This window comes from Salminus brasiliensis, chromosome 23 (assembly GCF_030463535.1).
Source record: "Salminus brasiliensis chromosome 23, fSalBra1.hap2, whole genome shotgun sequence".
In the NCBI taxonomy this organism is placed as follows: Eukaryota; Metazoa; Chordata; class Actinopteri; order Characiformes; family Bryconidae; genus Salminus; species Salminus brasiliensis.
This window is the reverse complement of record NC_132900.1, coordinates 9,391,731-9,411,505: the sequence shown is the minus strand read 5'-3', so window position 1 is coordinate 9,411,505 and position 19,775 is coordinate 9,391,731. Positions and strand designations below refer to the sequence as shown.

Below are 19,775 nucleotides of genomic sequence, written 5' to 3'. Positions count from 1 at the left end.
CCATGCGGGTGATCTGAAGTGAGCTTAGTTTCAAGCCAGACTTAAGCCTATTTTTAAGCCTGTTTTGTTTGTAGCTGTCTGAATGTTAGGTAAAGTCTGGATTTTGGTGGCTGACTGACGTTTGACATGCAGTATAAAAAGGGGAGGCGATGCCCAATTAACTGCCCAAATGAGCTCCAAGTGAGCAGTCGGATGTCCGGATGGATTTCTGTCTTAAATTTTGGTCACTTGTCTCGTCTTGTGAGCCGAATTCTAAACATCACAACCTGTTTTCCTGGAAGCTGCACATTGCAGATTGCATTGGCCATAAACAGTTACATACCGATACTGAAAATCTCATCTGACAAAATCTGCCTGTGATTCCAATTCTCTCTGCAAAATGGAATTTCAGCAGACATCAAGGCATTTATCGTATTGTGATAAATTTTGTTATTGTGATACACAATATGCTTTTCTAAGCATATTGAGGATTTTGTTAGTGCTTAATAAACACAAACTAACATCAGGTTTCATTACAAATGTGTAATTAGTCTGTGTTTAAGAAGAAGAGCAGCAGATGTTGAATAAAAATCACTCTACTCAGTACAGGAGAGCATCTGAAGAATCTATTGCTACTAATGTATCTAGTCTGTTATTATTCATATCGTGATAAAAATTCTGTATCGTGAAAATGTCTTTAAATAGTGTGATATAGTGTTTTTAACATATCGCCCAGCCCTACTATCCTAACATTTTTGATATATAGGCGCCATATTCTGCTGAATTGAGTGATTGTATGGTGACAGAACTTTGCCTCGGGGCTGCGTTTCACCTACAGTGTGAGCACCCCTGTCGCAGCATGTCAGTTGGCCCGACTACTTTTGTACAGTATGAGCATATAAATCGCAAGCTTTATCCATTTCAAATGTGTCCAAAATCGCACAGTGTATGTCTGGCTTTTGAGTCCTCATAGAAATGACGATCAGAAAGTAGGACAGCTGTTTTGCTTCAGGTTTGACGAAATACTTTTTGTTCTTTAAGGAGGAATTTCTAGGAACACGTTTCCCTAAATTCCAGTTAGGGGAACAATGTTGAGTTGAACTGTGAATGATTTACAGTTGGTCTACATGGTCCTCAAAATGCACATGGAATAGCACAGGGACAAACCCACATGGTGTCCCTCAGTTCTAAGTATAAAGGTTGGAAAAATTCTGGTGTTGTTTATTATAAGACATTAAGAATAGAAGTCCTTCATCATTTTGCACAGCCTTGGCCCCTTCTTGTACATTCACATGCTGCACTGCTGTGGTGTGGGGTAATGGGATGAGGAAGAGTTATTCCGGTGCTTGCAAGGTTAGATTAAGCTAATCAGGAAGAAAAGCATCATGGGTAGCAGTAGCTCATAATGCGAGTCAGCAGTCTGAATCTGCAGGCAGTCAGAACACAGGAGAATGACTCTGCCAGTGTGACAGTCTAAAGCCAAACCCATGTAGAGAGCCTGTGGTTACGGCAATGAGTGTTGTAGCGTGAAACTATGGAGGCACGGCTCTGGTGGCACAGCCAGAATTTTGTAATAGGATCCTTAAAGGTTGGGGTGCCAGCTAAGAAGTGATGATGACAACCGCCAGTTAGCCGTTCATTGTAGCTAAATAATAGGAACATTGGCCACACACAGACAGACAAAGGCTTTAGTGGAGGATTTTTGTCTTATTGTTAGCATCATGCGTAACATTGCACAAGCATAGACTATTATTTTTGAAGACAAAATGCGTGGAACAGATAAAGGTTAAGTTGATTCACCAATCTGTCCCAACTGTCCGATTATGAGGCCTGATAATGCATTCTGCAGCAAGTCCTTGTGTGTGTGAAAGTGAGTGTGAGGTGTGAAGTGAGTTTTTACTCTGATTAAACAAGAGATTTAATCACTCTTAAAACATGGAAAAAAGCTGTAGACAGAATTCATTTTGAACAGCGTTTGAATTTGAATATTGCAAAACATTGGAAAGGATCCCAGGTTGCCAGTAACTAGTGTGGGAAGCTTGGGCGTGATTTATGTTGGTGATAGAAGTTATTTTAGAGTAGAGATGAAGGAAAAAAACGGAGATGAAGGTTTCAGCAGATTTGTGATCTGGTTTTGAAGGATTCCCAAAGCCTACACACATTCCTTTCTGTATGCATTTCCTCCTTATCATGAAAACTCATTTTGAGATTGTGAGCAGGTCCTCCTACTGTAATTCTAACTGTGTAAAAGGTTCTTTGTTGTTGTATGTATTTTTATGCATTTAATGATAAACAGATAAACATTTGTGAACAATATTTATTACAATATTTCAAGTGTTTTTGGTGTAATCGTGTGCAAAAGTGTCTAAAGAAAATAAGTAAATAAGTAAATAAGTAAATGTTTGTGTATTAATATTCATTAACAAACTTGCTGATTTTAGAGATATTCAACTCCATCCTACCCTTATACATGTCACGGTCCCACAACTGAGGCCTACCTGAAGCCCCCCTGCCACAACATTCTAACCTCACCTGTGTGTCCCCAGTGTCCTCCTTTTTGAAAAGCAAAATATGGAATATTGCATGAACACCACATTTGCGTTTGTGACTAGAATATTTCTATTAAAATGTAAAATTATTTAGCTAATAATAGTTACTGTTGTGTATGCAGCCATGAAATAACTGGGAATGTATATATATATATATATATATATATATATATATATATATATATATATATATATATATATATATATAGCATAAAAGCACAACAAGATTCTAAGGCTCAGATGTAATACATTTTTTTTCTCTCCTGTAAAGGTACTGTTCCAGAGTTGCAAGGTTTTAGAACTGTACTCACATTATTTCATGAAACATGTGCCATTTTAAAATGGTACTTTGGTTCCATGACAGTAAAAAACAACAAAAAAATGCATCAGCCTGAAATGTTCTAAAGCAGCTGCCCTGTAATCTCACTGATCTGATGAAATATCTGACATTGTTTTCCCCCGGCGTCTCACTGAGCCGCAAATTAGTGAGGATTTCCAATTAGTGCCTACGGGTACAGAGCTGCCACTAATCTGAATAATGTGGCAGTATTAATGGTAGGGCAACAGGATCTGAATCAGCTTCATTTTGTTCTTAAGACACAATCAACATTCAGCCGTTTTGTTTTGAATGACCTGTGCTGCAATTTTATGACGAGTCAGCTGAGCTCTTCTGTCTCTTGTTACTTTAGCTCATAGTTAGAGCACATTGTCATATTTTTCTAGTTTAGTAGGCAATTCTGCCTTTTCAGGGAAAATACATTGTTGCGGCCGCACAAAACTTGTATCTCCAAAATGACAACAATGTAAAAATAAGTCATTTGGAGCATTTCCATTGATCCATGCTTTATTAAATTTGGACACAATGTAAAAAACTGCCAGATTAAAATTATGTCAAAAGTAACAAACACCAAAAATGGAGATACAGAGACAATATGGTTGCTTCTCTGAACGTACCATCTGAAGTGTGTGCTTGTCCATGCATTCGTGTTTCAGTATTATTGCCTTCATTGCTTGCTGCTTTAAGGAAGTCCTGTAGCTAGTAAAAGTGTCCATCAGCTGAAAAGCAGTAGAATTTGGACTCTTTTGTAGAAAGTTATGTTTGTTAAATAACAAATCATTTTATTCATATTTAGTGATTTAGCTTTTCCCCCAATTTAGTAATTTTCAATTCCGCAACCAGCACTGGGATAGTGAAGTTTAGCATGTGCCTCCTTTGAAGCTCCACTGACCAGTCTCTGACCAGCTAAACACACTTGAAGGAGGACATTACCTGCCAGATCTGTAACATAAGCTTACAGACACCCGTGCTGATTGACTGGGGAAACGGGAGAGAATGAGACCAGTTATGCTCTGTGGGACTCTTGGCCACGGATGTCTGTGGCATCACTGAGGATAGGTCCAGAAGATAGGTCCAATGCTTAGACAGCTCTAAGTGAGAGCCCTGTTTCTCTAACCTTCATCAGTTTCTCAGAAGAGTCTGGAACTTCTCGTTCAATGTCTAAGGAACTTTTTAAGGTATTTGTTACAATCAGTCTGTTATCTTTGGCTTTGTGCAGACAAGCAGTTCCTGTTAGGCTGTTAGCTAATATTACCTGCTGAGCAGGTCAGTCTGCACTAATGTCCTGTTCTGCTCATGCTGTATTTAATAAAAGTGTGATGCTGTTGATCATCCTGTTAGCTATAGTGGTTAAGTAATGCTACATATTGTGGTGTTGATGAAATCACAGCGGGGGCACTAGCGGGTGGAGTTAAAGTGAACAAGGCCCCTTTTTGAGTTATTTGAATGGTTGCAACCGCAACCAGGCCACTAATAATAAAAGCTGTTTCATCCATGGTGGCCTCCTGACTCTACACCCCACAGCACGTTTACTTTGCCAACACCCTTAAAACAGTCCAATCCCAACAACGCTCGTTTAACCAATTACTTCCCAGCATGCTCTATGCTGCAGCACGCAAATCCAACCCTTCCCATTGGCGGTTACTTACTCAGAGCATGCTGACGCCATGCTCCGCAGTGTGGTCACAGTGTGAACAATGCCTTCGTAAAGTGCATGCGATGCTCTGTGGTGGATGTGTTACTGTGTGTGTGTGTGTGTGTGTGTGTGTGTGCTTGTGTGGTTGAGTCCTGCTGGGTTGTGCTTTAGTAGACTCTCACATTTATCTTGATAGACAGTCTAGGTGAGTCTGACTTCGCACACACACACACAACATACTCATACACACCTCTAACTCCAAAATAGTAGAGTTCCCTACAGGGTCACTGTATGAAAAAAAAAAGAGAGCAGGAGAGAGAGGGAGTAGCTATATGAAGAAGTTGCTGGTGTATTGTGTGGAATTGAGTCCCCTTCCCGGTTTACCCCAGAATCCCTCCCCCTATTCATCCTGGGACTTTCTCCATCCCTCCATCCTCTATGCGTCTGTCCTCCTATCTCACTCTGCCAGAGGTGCAGGGGATGAAGACAGATGTTCTGCATGTCTCAAATGGGGAATAATGCAGTGGCCTAAATAAACGGCTGCTGTGTACACAGTACTCTATAGCACATATTTAGGGTCTGCCAGTGAAACCAGCCTAAAATGTGTGTTTAAATGTGAAGGTTTAAAATAGGGTGTAAAAATCTGCTCTCTCTTTTATAGAGAGAGCAGATTTTTATCTCTCTAATATATCTCTCTAATCTCTTTTATAGTTTTTATGATTCTATAGTTTCTAAAAAATATTTAACCAGCTAATACTGCTCATTAATACTCTTATTGACCTTGTGAAAACAATGGCCTTAAGCTACCTATCAGCAACTTCCCGTTCAGACCTTGATTATCAAGATGAAAACAACCCTGTGTTTCTGAATGCTGTAGCGGCTTTAGAGCTTAAACAATTGTTTGTGATAGAGTCATGAGATCTGCACCATCACTTGGATGTTCATGGATTTCTGTACCTGATTTTTGTATAAGGGCAAGTGAGGGACAACTCACCTTCTTGTGGGGGCTGAATGGATCCACAATCGTCCTGGAAGGAGGGTTGTCCAGGACCTGTAAATTAAAAAAAAAAACATGTTAAGAGATAAAACCGTGTCTAGACGTACTTACCTGTATATAATGTTGAATTTATCGTGGTATGGCTGAAGACACATCTATTACGTTAATACACACTTTTTTTTTTTTGAAATGGCTTATTCCTGAGTAAGAAAATGGGAGGGGGTAGGAGATAAAACGGGGAACTCCAGCCTCAGAGGGGGTTAGCTTTTTGAGTTCAGTTTGTATGGCTTTGCAGCTCACAGACCTTGTACTAAGCTGATCAGAGGTAGTGAAAAGTCATTGTCCGATGTTAGGTGGGATAGCTAATGGGATCACGAGACCCTTTTATGATTTGAATTGAATATCCGGATCTGTGAATACTCCCTCGTTGCTATGATGTGAAGCACTTTTGGGAATTTTTGCGATAAGTGCTGCATCCTCCTTGTAGTGAACTCACTCTTCACTTGCAGCAAGGTCCATTTCCGAGCAGATGTGTCTTTTTAAGATTGTTTAACACAGTTTCACTATCGGTGCTGTTTTTGCAGACTTTTCAAGTTTCACTGCCATGGCAGAGCAAAACGGTTAGATTCTGATTTTGTCCACCCCTACTGCTATATTTCTCAAAAGTGAGCCTACCTTTATCTTATTGTGAATAATTGTCAAAATGCACTTTTCTGAGCATATCACAGATATTGTCAGCACTTCAAAAACACTGAGCCTCTGCTTATTTAGCATAGTTAGTTCTGTTGGACTTAACTTGTGACACTGTTTTTGTGTGTTTTTGTTGTCCAGTCCAATTTATCGAACATCAGAAAAATGTTGTGATCTATTCAGTATTACATATTGTAAAATAACCATTTCCGTTTAACTGAGTGATGCTCATTCCATTAACAGTGTGTATCAGGCTATACCAGTGTTCACAATAACCCCCCAGTTCTGTAATATTCATGTAAATATCACTATAAATTAATGTGGTTCCCTGTGAGTAATTGCTATGACCGTTGCCTCATTCACACGGTGTAAAGTGTTCTTATGAGACTGGAATGTAGTTAAGCCAGGTCAACAGGATACTGCCTGCTCTGAGAACTGCTCTGACAGCCGTTTCCTTCACTAAAAATATCCCTTTGACACATCAAATGTCAACTGGTTTCGATCCAGTACAGCCACATACCAGGTTTACTGCTTGGTTGAACGAAGGTGAAATTAAGGTGAATGTTGAGTTAAGACAAGCTCAGAATTTGGCTACATTCAGCCAGAAGAGCATTAGACCCTGTTTACACCTGGTCACTTCATGCATCTTGGGTATCAGGATTATATCTAGATAATGCAGATCCACATTAAAATGCAGGTGTAAACACACCCAACTGATCACTTCAAACCACTTCAGGAGGTGATCTAAGACACATGTGAGCTGAGATGTTATAACAGTGTAAAGGACATGGACATGATAATAATTGCTGTGGAACAAACAAATTTGCATATCCTGTCCCACAAAGCCACCGAGTTTCAGTCTGACTAACCGTTGATGTATTTGACTACCGAGTGTAAATGCATGTGGCTCAAATCTTATCAGGATACAATGCAAGATAAGATAAGAGATAAGATAATCCTTTATTAGTCCCACAGTGGGGAAATTCTCAGTGCCACAGCAGAAAGGGATAGCAAGACACTCAGTTACAAAAACGTAGATAAATAATTTACACTATATACACAATATAAATAAGAAGTAAAAAAGCAATAACAATATTATTTACAAGTTATTGCAAATGACTCTTAATTGCACATGTGTGGGGGGTATTGCAGATACATATCACATGAAGTGACCAGGTGTAAAGAGGAACTTAGGTCAGGTACTGATCTTGGATGAGTAGTACTGGATCACACTTCACAGTTGAACAGCTGTATCAGCAATGGTTACATCTTTACCTGAAATCACAAATTAGAAGGTATGTCTTGATAGATTTGGAGGTTAGACAGCTGTAGGACAGACAGACACATATTGTTGATGTGATGTGATGAAGTGCTTGGAAATACATTGAATTTGAGAATAATGACAGCTGAAAATGTTGATATAACTTATTAGTAACAATTTGTAGTCGTTATTACCATTAATTTAATAATATTTTTTGAAGTTGGACAACAAAATTGAAAATAACAAAAGCATGCATTTAAACATTTAGTTAGTAGAGCTAGTTAGCATAAATCACTGACTGGCGCTAGGAGCTTTCATTTATTGTTAGCCATGTTAGCGTTTTCAAACTGAAGGATTATTATCCAGTTATTATTTTGAATCGAATAATAATTACACATTTTTCTGAGGTTTGATAAGTTGGACTAGACACCAAAAGCAAAATAGTGTCACATTTAAAAATTCAGTTATTTACATTTACTGTTAGCTAGTTTAGCATTTTCAAACTGAGGAATTATTATTATTATTATTGATTTTTTGATTTTTGTATATATTTCTATAATATCGCTCTCGTAAATCTAATATGTAAATTATGTCGTTATAAGATTGAGGAACTGAAGTGTGGGCTGAAAAAAGGCCCCTTGCAGTTTAAAAGGTTAACTGAGCTCTGCGATCAAGTCCATAATAATAGCTTGTGCCATGTGTGATATGAATTGTAATAACCCCTCCACTGTGCTCTCTCAGGGGGACGTGTTTTAGGATGCTGGTGGAGCTGTAGAGAGCCATGCTGTCTGAAGTGGGACTGGACGGGGTTTCGGCCGACTGCACAGCTAGCTGTAGGATTGGCACCCAGATCAGCATTAATCCAACAGAGCGTGTTGTTATGAAACCTCTTGGCAGGTTTAGTTTCCACAGGGGAGGATGAAGGAGAGATAGGACGAGAGGGACGGAGAGGAGGAAAGAGAATGTCTGTGTGTGTGTGTGTGTGTGTGTGTGAGAGAGAGAGAGAGAGAGAGAGAGAGAGAGAGCGAGAGACTCTGATGGGTTTATACAGCTCCCTGGCTGTAATATGCCAACAGCTTATGGAGGTTTTTGTCAACAGTGTATTTGCCCATGTGTTGCTGCACTGTGGGTAGTGTGTCTTCCCTTCGCTAGCATATTTACACTGAGCTCACAGCGGACCAATGCTGCAGTTCTTTACTAAATACAGTGGCTTAACATGGGTTGCATGCATGCTAATAGTGTTTTTAAACACCATGGCAAAGGTCAGTTAATGTTACAGTACGATAGATCTGCTTTGGACACTTTACGTCCAAATGTGTGTGGACACCTCTTTTAATGAATGCATTCAGCTGCTTGAAGTTACACTCATTGCTGACACATACAGTATGTGCTAATGCTCACACACACACAGCATATTTAGTTCCTGTAGAGAAGTACTGCCAATAGAATAGGACTTTTTGAAGCGGATAAGCATGAACCTATTAGCACGATGCCTAATGCCAGGTGTGGGCTAGAGAGGTAGAAAAAGCCCCCCAGCAGTGGTGATCCAACAGTGTGGTGATCATCCAACATCCTGACCTCACTAACACTCTTGTTGCTCAATGCAATCAAATCCACAATCTAGCAGAATGCCTTCTTGGTGTTAGTGCTGGTTCTGGTTCCTTTTTTCCAGCTAGGGCTGGTTAAAATGTTATATCAAAATATATATAAATACATTTTTATGATTCACAATATTTATTGCTATTGCCATGCAGAAAACATTCCTAAGTAGCTGCAGAACTGCTATTCAAATACTCTTCTATACTAAGCACAACTTTTTATTTTGTCCAAATAAACAGGACTAATTACACCCTCTGTACTGCAATGTGCAGTTGGTCATTGTTCTGTAAATACAGACTTTTATGGGAAAGAAAGCCATAAAAGCATCACTAATGGCTTAATGGCCTGGTTAGTGCCTGGTTAGTGGCAGATTACTCAGTTACTCAGTGTTCTCAGTTAGAAAATTGGCTGTTCGACATGCAGTGGTTGACTTTGTGTATCCTGGAGAAAACACAGGGTAGCTCTCCACCCCTAGTTAGCTAGTGGATGGAATTAGCAATGACTGAATTGGGGAGAAAATTGAAGTGGGGGTGGGGGTGGGGCAAAGTAAAATATCATAACTGTGCAGCAGGTCTGTTTTCTTGTAGCCTCTTTACACAGTTCTCATAGTGTTGTTGGCTCCAGCATCTGTACTTCAAGATAAAGTCTTTTTGAACAATGCTAAACCAGGACTCCTCTGTTACAGCATTAGCAGCTCTACCACAAAGAGCCTTATGCTGGGTAAAGTAACAAAGCAAATGCATTAAAAGGAAGCAGTGATTATGGTGCCAGAGTTGCAGCTCCACAGTGCAGCTCAGCCTCGGCCGCTGTTGTTGTTAGATGCAGTGCGGCAGTTTCATAAGAAGCATAAGGGTACACGCTCTGACCAGATTTCAAATCATCAACAGATTATTTTTGACAGATGCCTTACTCACGCTAGTCTTGCTCATTCTAAAGTGTACTTCATAAAGTTTCCAGCTTTGGCCGATCATTTTCCTTTTATTTAGGTTCAGTAAGAGCCGTTTTCAGCACAGTACATCTATTAATACACTCTTTTACAATATATAACAACGAGCAAGGGCCTATGAAATGTTCGCCAACTCTGCTGTGATCAAACACTCAAACATAGAGATGGTGTCTACAGGAATCTGCATCATCCCTGCTGGCACCTTCATCTCATCACACCTGAAAAGCATATCAATACTGCATTTGATAGCGCAGTTCATAAAGTAGAAACTGAGGCTTCCTCGGCATTGGAAATGTCTTGCGGTTTCGGTGCAGCAAAACCCCCTTCTTGCGATGGCTGATGTTTTAGGGGAAGGAATCTCATTGACCTAGTTAGTGTCTTCCCTCCATCTCCGCCAGTGGGGAGGGGGAGGGTCTAGTGGCAGTATAAGGTGTCAGCCGTTACAGTGAAATATATTGTGTCATGCAGCAGAAAAGTCTACCATTATTCGTTGTTTTGCTAGAAATTTGTGTATAATTATGTGACTAATTGCATAGTTAGTTATGATTGAGATTTACATATGCAGAATATTAACCTAATGATATTAGATTGTCACATTGAGTAAACGTTAAGATTATGGCGCTGACTAGAGGTTGGGTTTTGGTGACCATATCTCCCAACTGAATGTCAATATTCTACGTCAAATTGATGTTGGCATTAGACGTAGCCCTGACCTTGAGTTTTGGGCACCTGGCAACGTGACTTGATGTTGGTGGCCCCCTGAGATGGGGAATCCTGGAGTGTTAATGCAAATAAAGTGGATACGTTATCAGCGCATTCTACTGTAGCTTATAATTGAGGCATTGTTCAATTTTATTGTTGCAGAACTGATTTACAATTGGCGAGAGACATTAACCTTACAAAATATGTGTGTGTGTGTGTGTGTGTGTGTGTGTGTGTGTGTGTGTTCTGTGTTTATTCAGGAGTGCATGATAGCAGTGTGTGCCTTCAGTGTTTAAATGTTTGTTTTTCAAAGCATGTGTCCCCCTGTGTATCTGCACTGGGAGGTTAGAAACGAGGAGATATTGGTATCCGAGAGCACAGCGCTGTAATTGCAGCATCAGCTCCGGCTTTGATGTGAGGAGAAGGAGGAGGAGGGGGGACAAAAGAAGACTCTAATATTCCACATCTCTCAGTCTGCTCCATGCCTGTTACTTCAGAGTGCTGGGACGCTTTCCAGATGCTGATGAGTTCTGAACTTTGGCGTTTTTTTATAATGCTCCACCAGGGCCGTGTCATGTTAAAAGCAGGGTTAGCAGTTGCTTAGGGCCCTCACGCCACAAGGGGCATCACAAGTACGGGCTTGTGTGTGAGCTGGGACGATCCTCAGACCACGAATAACTCTAAAAACATCAATAACACATGGGACCCTATCTTACACTCTGTGCAAGGCGTGTCCTGATGCTCATTGCTATCTTACACCCCGTCAACAGTCTATTTTTTTTACACTTTTCGCCTGCATTGTTTAAATAGCAATGGTGCTTGTGAATATATCTATGCAGATGGGCGTGGTGGTCTTGAAATGAGGTGTGTTCAGGTAAATTTCTGGCATATTGCTATCTTGGCAACGGACAACACAGGTGCGCCACTGACTGAAAACAACCTAGGCAGACACCAAAAGTCAGACGTTCATTGCTATCTTGGCAGTGACAGGCACATATACATCACATGGACACACAGCAGTACACAAACCCATAGTGCGTGCCAGTTGGCAGCTATGTAAATTTTTACATCAACAATATATTAAAATAAAATAGAATACAATACAATAGAATACAAACTAAAATAACATTATTCTAGAGGCGAGGTGCTTCAGCGCTCTAGCAAGTCTTCCCAGACCTTTGAAATAGCAATCTGCCAAAGTCGGACTGCACGTGGCTCTTAAAGGTAATTGCAAGTGACACACTGATTGGGTTATTGTACGTTCTGCAAGAATAATTAAGTACATGTCTTTTGCGTATTTCGAGCCACGCAAGCCATCCCTTCCCTAAAGCAAAGACACACTGACACTCCCTAAATCAAGCTGCACAATGCATGGTTGACGTCTCGCCTAAAGATGGCTAAAATAGGGTGCTACAATATGTTAAATATTCAGATATAACATATGTAGCAACTGATATTGAATTGGTCCCCCTTGTGCTGCCACAACAGATCTGACCATTTGAGGGATGGTCCATGAGACCTCTGAATGTGTCCTGTGGTATCTGGCACCAAGATCTTAGCAGCAGATCCTTTAAGTCCTGGAAGTTGTGAGGTGGGACCTCCATGGATCACATCAGTAAGCCTTAAGTACCCATGCCCAGGCACAGACCACTGCATACCAGAAAACCCCCACAAGACCTGCCTGATATATTGGAGATGTAGATGTATATGTGTGTGCATCAACCCTTTCAGGAAGCCGTCTCGAATAAGATCCATTAGTGTAATCTATTTAAAATCCTTTGGTGAAAGTAAACAGACGTTAATCGTACATGAGGAGTGTTTGCGCCTTGTGAAAGTGGTGTGGAGATATGTTTGAACAGTGGTTAATATTTACATATCATTTCAGACTAAGTCAGGGAGGTCTAATTGTGCATAATTTACAGACTTTACAGAGTGTGTGATGAAAGAGTGTGATAGTGTGTGAGCGGTGTCTATATTTATAGAGCTGAATAGGATGAATGTTTTTCATGGTTTGGATAAGCTCCTCTGCAGTGGGGAAAAACAATCCTGGTTGGATGTTATAAGTCCATCTGCATACACTGAAGGACACCATTTTCAATACCAGCACGCAAACAGGCAGCGAAATTCCCTTTGAGATTTCTGTACGGCATCCAGCATGGCCTACTTCAATACTGTTTGTTGCCACACAGCATTGGTGGAATCAGGATTTGGCACAGGTCTGTGTGTGATAAACAGTGTGGTTAACAAACTGCAAAGCAAAGACAATTGGTGCAAATTTTACAATTTACAATTGCTAACCGGGATTAGAATATTATTTGTAGAGGGTCCTGAATGCAGTAAAGTGAGAAAAAAAATAAATACGCAGATGTTTTAGTGCAGCAGTCCAGCGTCATATTCTGTACTTCTGGACATACATCATCAAATACAAAATAACAATCTGCCAGGGTTTAACATCTTTAAAAGAAATAATTTGATAATTAAATTAATTAATTTAAAGTTTCAGTATCACATGTCTCCAGTTTCAAATAGCCTTAGGGCGTCTCCACACCTGCACTTTTAAGTCAGGTTAAATTGGACCCTGGTTCATTTTCACCCTTGCGGTGATTCGTTTGGGCAGGTGTGCATACAGTAATGGCACTCTGATGCAGACCAAAACAACCTCATCGAGACCCTTCAGAAGAGGTGGTCTTGGTCCATTCCCAAATAATAGTGGATTGTTTGTGCCGAGAACAAGATCTGGACAGATGTACTCTGTTATTTGCACTAGTCCAGAACACAGGAGTTTCCTCCTGTATTTACTTTTTTTTTGCTGCTGTCTGACCAGTCTGCGGAGAGGACATTTTTACATGGTTTGTTGTGATGCATTTTGGTGCGCTTGAATTCTTCCCTGTGTGAAAGCAAACCAAAGCAAAGAGAAACGCTCCAAGATTCACCAACCAGAGCAAACAAACTTTAGGTGTGTAGATGCTCTAGATATCAACAACATATTGTAGAAGGAACGCTCCAGAATTATTTGTAAAAAACTAGAGACATTGCAGATTCATACTGAATTACAGCTACGAATCTTGTCAGTAATTCCTCTTCGAATTTGAGAATTGAATTTAAGAACTGAAACATTGAACATGTTCTCTCTCTCCGATTCTGGTGGTCAGAAATGAGGAATGTGCAGTGTGTGAGCAGTGAACCATACGGCCTCGTTTTTTTTCAGAGCGGTGCTCCATACATCAGCGTGCTGCCTCGCAGTCGTTAATTAAATTCTGTCCCTAATTCAAAAGAGTCTGAAGAGCTGTATTCCAGCGATAGCACCTAGCGTTAGCACTTTCTAAATATAAATCCATGCAGGGAGCTATTTTCCAGCCTGCCTACCTCACAGAGGCTACGGAAGAGCTCCAGGTCTATTCAGAGGTGGTGACTGCACTTTGGCACAGATCTGAGTGGAGTGACTGACTTTGGCAGTTTTCCACTTCTCTCTCTTTAGAGCTCTCTGAAGTGGTGGTACAGCCAGACATCAGAAAGTCCACACCTCCCATTTTTCTGTGATGGTGCTACAAGGCTAATGTAGCTAACAACTAATGAAAATTAAGCATTAGCATCACACTACTCAAATTCATAGACATCTATGGCAGGATTGTGGTGATTTAGGGCGTTTTTTTTTTCTGGACCTGAGAGCACTTGCTCTGACAGTTCAGTACGTTTGGTCACGTGTGAAAGCTGTTTTCAAGCCCAGGTGCAATCCAGAGAACCGATCACTCGTCCTCCTGAAATCAGAGGTCTGGGGTTCGCTTCAAGTGGACCTCAAATGTCTTTTGCAGTTGTTCCTGCACTGTGAAATGCCACGACTCCAGAAAGCACTGTTCTTCACTGCTTGAGCGTTTGTATTGACCTAGGCCCTACCATGTGGCAAACTGCACAATCAATCCATAGTTTGAACTAAATTCTTCTGTGTAAAAGCATATCAGTGAAAAAAAGGAGAAAACACCCTTAGGTATCCAGTTTAAACTTTGCTAGGTGGCATGTTTGGGGCTACAAGGCTAATGTAACTAACAGCTACTGTACACTTCCAGTTCGCACTGTGCATTTGCATTTACAGTACACTCTCAGACAATCATATCCAGAGTGGCTAACACTTCAGTTAAATTATAGCTGTGGGTGACTGTAGTTAGACGTGTTATTGGTATAGCCTGTTACGTGGAGGGCAGTGAAGTGGGTAGCCTATAACTTATCACACACTTGCTTCAAAGTTCTTCAAGTTTAAAAGTACCATATAATGCATTTTGTCAGGTGACCCATGTCCAGTCAACCTAACTTTAGCTTTTAGCCTTTTATTGTCGCGGTCCCCCAGCTTCCCTGCACGAATACACCCAGCAGTCATTGGGGATGTGAACAGACAAAGAAGCTTAAGGAGTTAAACCTCTATGCACTGTCTGTCTCTCTCTTCTGTAATGGCTTCCCTCTCTCTCTCTCTCTCTCTCTCTCTCTCTCTCTCTTTCCCATCATGTGTGTCAGTCTTCTGCCTTTTGCCTGTCCATCAGCCATCACTTACTGCTTTCTGGGAAGGAGAGAAAAAGCAGAAAACAGATGAGTCAGAAATGTACTGCTGGACTCCAGCTATAATGCTGTAAACATTATTTCAGGCCCGGCTCTTCCTGTGCTGAGTGGACAGTGTTACTTCCTTCATAGCTACATAGCTTTTGGCTAGGAGAGAATGGAGTCATACTCAGCCCTTTTCAAAAGAGAAGAACGATAAAGAGGGAGGTGCAGAGAGGGATAGACAGGGTGAGGAGGGTAAAGGGAAAATGGTAAAGGATTACAGTGGTAAAATTGTAACAGAGGGTACAGGCAGAGTCATTATTATGAGGAAAGGCGTTAACATTTATTAGCTCTTACAACAGTGACATAACCACTGTTACTGAGAAGAATTAGACTTAGTGGATTATCCCTGCTAAAAATCCAGCTCAAGACCAGTTTTTGCTGATAACTGGTTTCAGATGGTTTAATTTGGTCTTTGATGGTCAAGGGTCAGGGTTTCTTCTATGGTGGGCTCAGATTCTTTTATCGTCTGGGTCAAGGTTGTTGAAAAGTTGGTCATCCAGGTGAAAACTTACCCTATATTGTTAAGCTAGCTTGTTAACCAGCTCTTGGCCAGCATGGTGGATGTTGCATTTAATTTTGGTCATGCTGGTTGAACAGCTAAGTCATGCTTGTGATGCTGGTCAACCGGATTTGTGATGCTAGTTATGCTGCTCAACCAGTGTGGTGAAGTTTGGTCATGCTGGTTCTCCATAATGGTAATGCTGGTCATTAAAGTCAACCAGCATGGCCAGGCTTGGTCATACTGGTGGTCTAGACTGGTCAGGTTGATCATGCTTGTAAAGCAGCTAGATCATCAAATTCAAACAAAAACATATCCTATGCTGGTCGAGAGCTTAACTGGTCAATCAGCTTAACCAGCTTGAGCTGGTTGGGCTGTTTTTTCAGCATGTTTTGGATTTATAGTTTGGTAAAGGTTCTTTATTGATGCACGGCAAAGCAGGCCATTGTGAGGCTGAAAATCTGATTAAATCAGTGCCTTTCATCGGGCTGTTTCTGTTGAGACAACTGTCCAGTTTCTTGTTGAAGTAGAAAAAAGAATGAGGCAAGTGAATGGGCCAGTCTTAGGCCTACAGATAGACAGATGGATGAATGAATAGATCAGTGGAAAATCTTTCCTTCATTTTAACCTCAAATACTTTTGAAATGGATGGGTGGATGATGAATGGACAGACTGATTTGGAGCCCAGGCTAGACCTCTGAAATGCTCAGTGCTACTCTCTGCGCTGACAGTCATAATTAAGTTATGATTTCATAGATGAATCTGTCTCTTGCCTGGATGAGCTCCGCTTAGCTTCCCTCAAAGGCTCTTCTGAATCCTTCTGCATCCGCCTTGTGCCATCCTTTCATTTCAGCTATCAAAGGAGATATTTGTCATCTGGCAAATAATTATGTAATGTAGATATCACTTTACACCATGTAATGGTAAAAACAGGAATTTAAATATTCAGAAATGGCAATATTATGGTAACAGCATGAAGATGAATAATGCCCGTTGTTTTATTATTGCAAATGTTGCAGATAGAATATACAGTACTGTACAACAGCCTTTATTTGATTCCCTGGCGAAAAAAGTTTTTTTTTCACTTTTCAGTGTTTTTTCTGAGAAGATTAGATAAAAGGTTTACATTTGCATGAGGAAGAGGAAGTGGAAAATACAGAGGAGTTTCCAAAGCTGGAGTTTAAAATTGTACAAAGCATAAAGCCATGCAGATACAACTTGTGCTGATAGTTAAATTAGCCATCAGAATTAGTAACAAATGTGCTGCTCTCCTGGAATTTTCAGCAAAACAGTCTCCGGAGTTTGTTCAGACTGGTGTAATAAAGTAAAACAACACATCCAGTAATGTGCAAGCTCAACAGAGAATGGTCAGACTGGTTGAATCTGACAGAAAGGCTACAGTAACTCATATAAACACTCTACAGCTCTGGGCATTTCTAAGAAAAGCATCTCAAATTGCACATTAAGTTGAACCTTCAGGTGGATGATCTACAACACATCGAGTTTCACTTCTGTCTGCCAACAACATAAGGCTGAGGCTGCAATGAGCAAAAACTCACCAAACTGGGCAGTTTAGGACTGGAAAAATGTGGCCTGGTCTGATGAATTTCCATTTGTACTGAGGCACAAAGAAGTCAGAATTTGGTGTCCACAGCATGAATTTTTGGGCCCAGCCTGTGGTTGTGGTGTGATGGTATGGGGGATGTTTTTCTTGTCTTTGGACCCATTTATCACCAATCAATCATCATCCGTGCCATGGAGATTTTAAGACATTTTTAGAGGAAAACAGAGGCCCTACCCAGTATTAGTGTATAGTGGTCTAAATACAGTGTTTGGTGAGTGGATATGAAGGCCTACTTTACAGACTTTGGTAAACAGCAGCAGGCAGCAGACAGCCGAGGCTAATGTCACATCTAGAATCGCCTCTAGACCTTTCCTTAGCTCCTTGTGCAATGAACTAATGATGAAATTCCAAGAAACACCATAGCAGCCAGTTTTCCAAATATAGTCTTTTTGTTGAAATTAGGTCCAAAAACTGTCCAATTACTTATGGACTGTACTGTACATGACATTAAGCATACAAGCCTGAATGTTTTTATCAGAACCAACATGTGCTCTATACTACTGTGCAGTAGTACCCATTATGGTCTTCGTTGGACATGGAGATCTAAACTGGCATGATTTATGTGTTTCCTCTACTCCACATGGAGCATAGAAGGTGATTTTAACCACCTGTCTTCATTAAAGCCTAAAGGACACTCTTCTAAACTGACCTGAGGTCACTTCTGTAGCTTCTCCCATGGCAACAGAGATTGAGGCTTGAGAGCATTGTGTCCTACACCAGTGTGAAGAGGCGACATCTGGCCAGATTGTATTGTTTTCTGTATCGCGTGGCACTGAGGGATATCTAACCTAAAGTGTCATGTAAACTGGTTCGGGATGGCACGACAGATCTATCCCCTTGAGATGTCCGTTTAAGCCCCATTATGTCACCCTGGGCCCTGGTTAGCGGACTGCCATCTGGACTAAAGCCTGGGAGGTGTAGTTATAGCAAGATGGTGGCTCCACCTGGACTTGTGAGCTGTAATCAACACAACAAGGGCCGGACATTTATGGTGTTAATTAAACTGGTTTATGGCTGTGATTTTAATGAGCGGGTTTGGTAGCTCTGAACTGGAGTCTCAAAGCATAAGCTGTTGGTGTTGTTGACGTTTGAAGATCACTTCATTTGAATCTGTTTTGAATATGCAAACAGGGGTCATTGTATGAAGGTCTTTCTTGTCAGTGGTTGAAGATGGTCAAGTAGGGCTTGTATTTTCTCTAGTTTGGGGTCTGCCTTTCTTCTAAGACTGATTTTATACTTTTTCTAATGAGTTTTGAATGTATTATTATTGTTTTAAAATCAATAAACATTAAAACTACCACAATACTGCTACTATTTCTGCAACTATACAACTGCTGCTACTACTACTACCACTTTTATGACTTCTGTTGCTACTACTACTTCAACTGCTACTGCTACTACAATACTGCTACTGCTGCTACTACTATTACTATAACTGCTGCAACTACTACTACTATTACGTCTAGGACTTCTGTTGCTACTACTGCTACAACTACTAAAATACTGCTGCTATTACTGCTGCTGCTATAACTACACTACTGCCACAACTAACACTACTGCTGCTGCCATTAATTATACCACTAATATTCCTACTACTGCTAGTACTACTCTTATTACTGCTGCTGCTACTACTGCTGTTACTATTGCTACTACTAATAATAATAACAAAAAATGTATGTCTTGTCTACGGGGAATATCTGTAAACAAATGTATTGACCAGCAACAATAATTATTATTATCATTATTATTCTTGTTGTAATTGTCATTCACCAATATATTTGTTTATTGTTATTTCTTAGTAAATAAAAAATATGGAAATAAAATAACAAACAAGACATACATCCAACAGTATGACTACTACTACTACTACTACTACTAATAATAATAATAGTAGTAATAATAAAAATCATCATCATAATAGTGGTATAATAATAACACTGCTGCTGTTATTGTGTTGTTGAGGTTTTACATGTAATGTTTTTTGGTTATTCATTGAGGAATCACATCAATAAATACAAGTAAGACACAGTTTACTATTACTGTGAAGCAAAATTATTATTATTATTATTATTATTATTAGTAGTAGTAGTAGTAGTAGTAATAGTCATACTGTTGGATGTATGTCTTGTTTGTTATTTTATTTGCACATATTTTTTATTTACTAAGAAATAACAATAAACAAATATATTGATGAATGATAATTACAACAACAGCAATAACAACAATAATAATAATGATAATAAAACTTATTGTTGCTGGTCAAGACATTTTTTACAGTTGATATTCCCAGTAGACAATACACTTCTAATTTTGTCATACATTTTTTATCTTTACATTAATATTGTTGTTTTGTCTTGTTGTTG

The 19,775-nt window shown here is 40.1% G+C and overlaps 1 protein-coding gene across 3 annotated transcripts in view; it reads left to right on the top strand.

Annotated features, from left to right (window-relative positions):
* The window catches only part of mtcl1 (microtubule crosslinking factor 1), a 92,031-nt gene that overhangs the window by 8,515 nt on the left and 63,741 nt on the right, over positions 1–19,775 (top strand). The gene's annotated exons all lie outside the window — the stretch shown is intronic.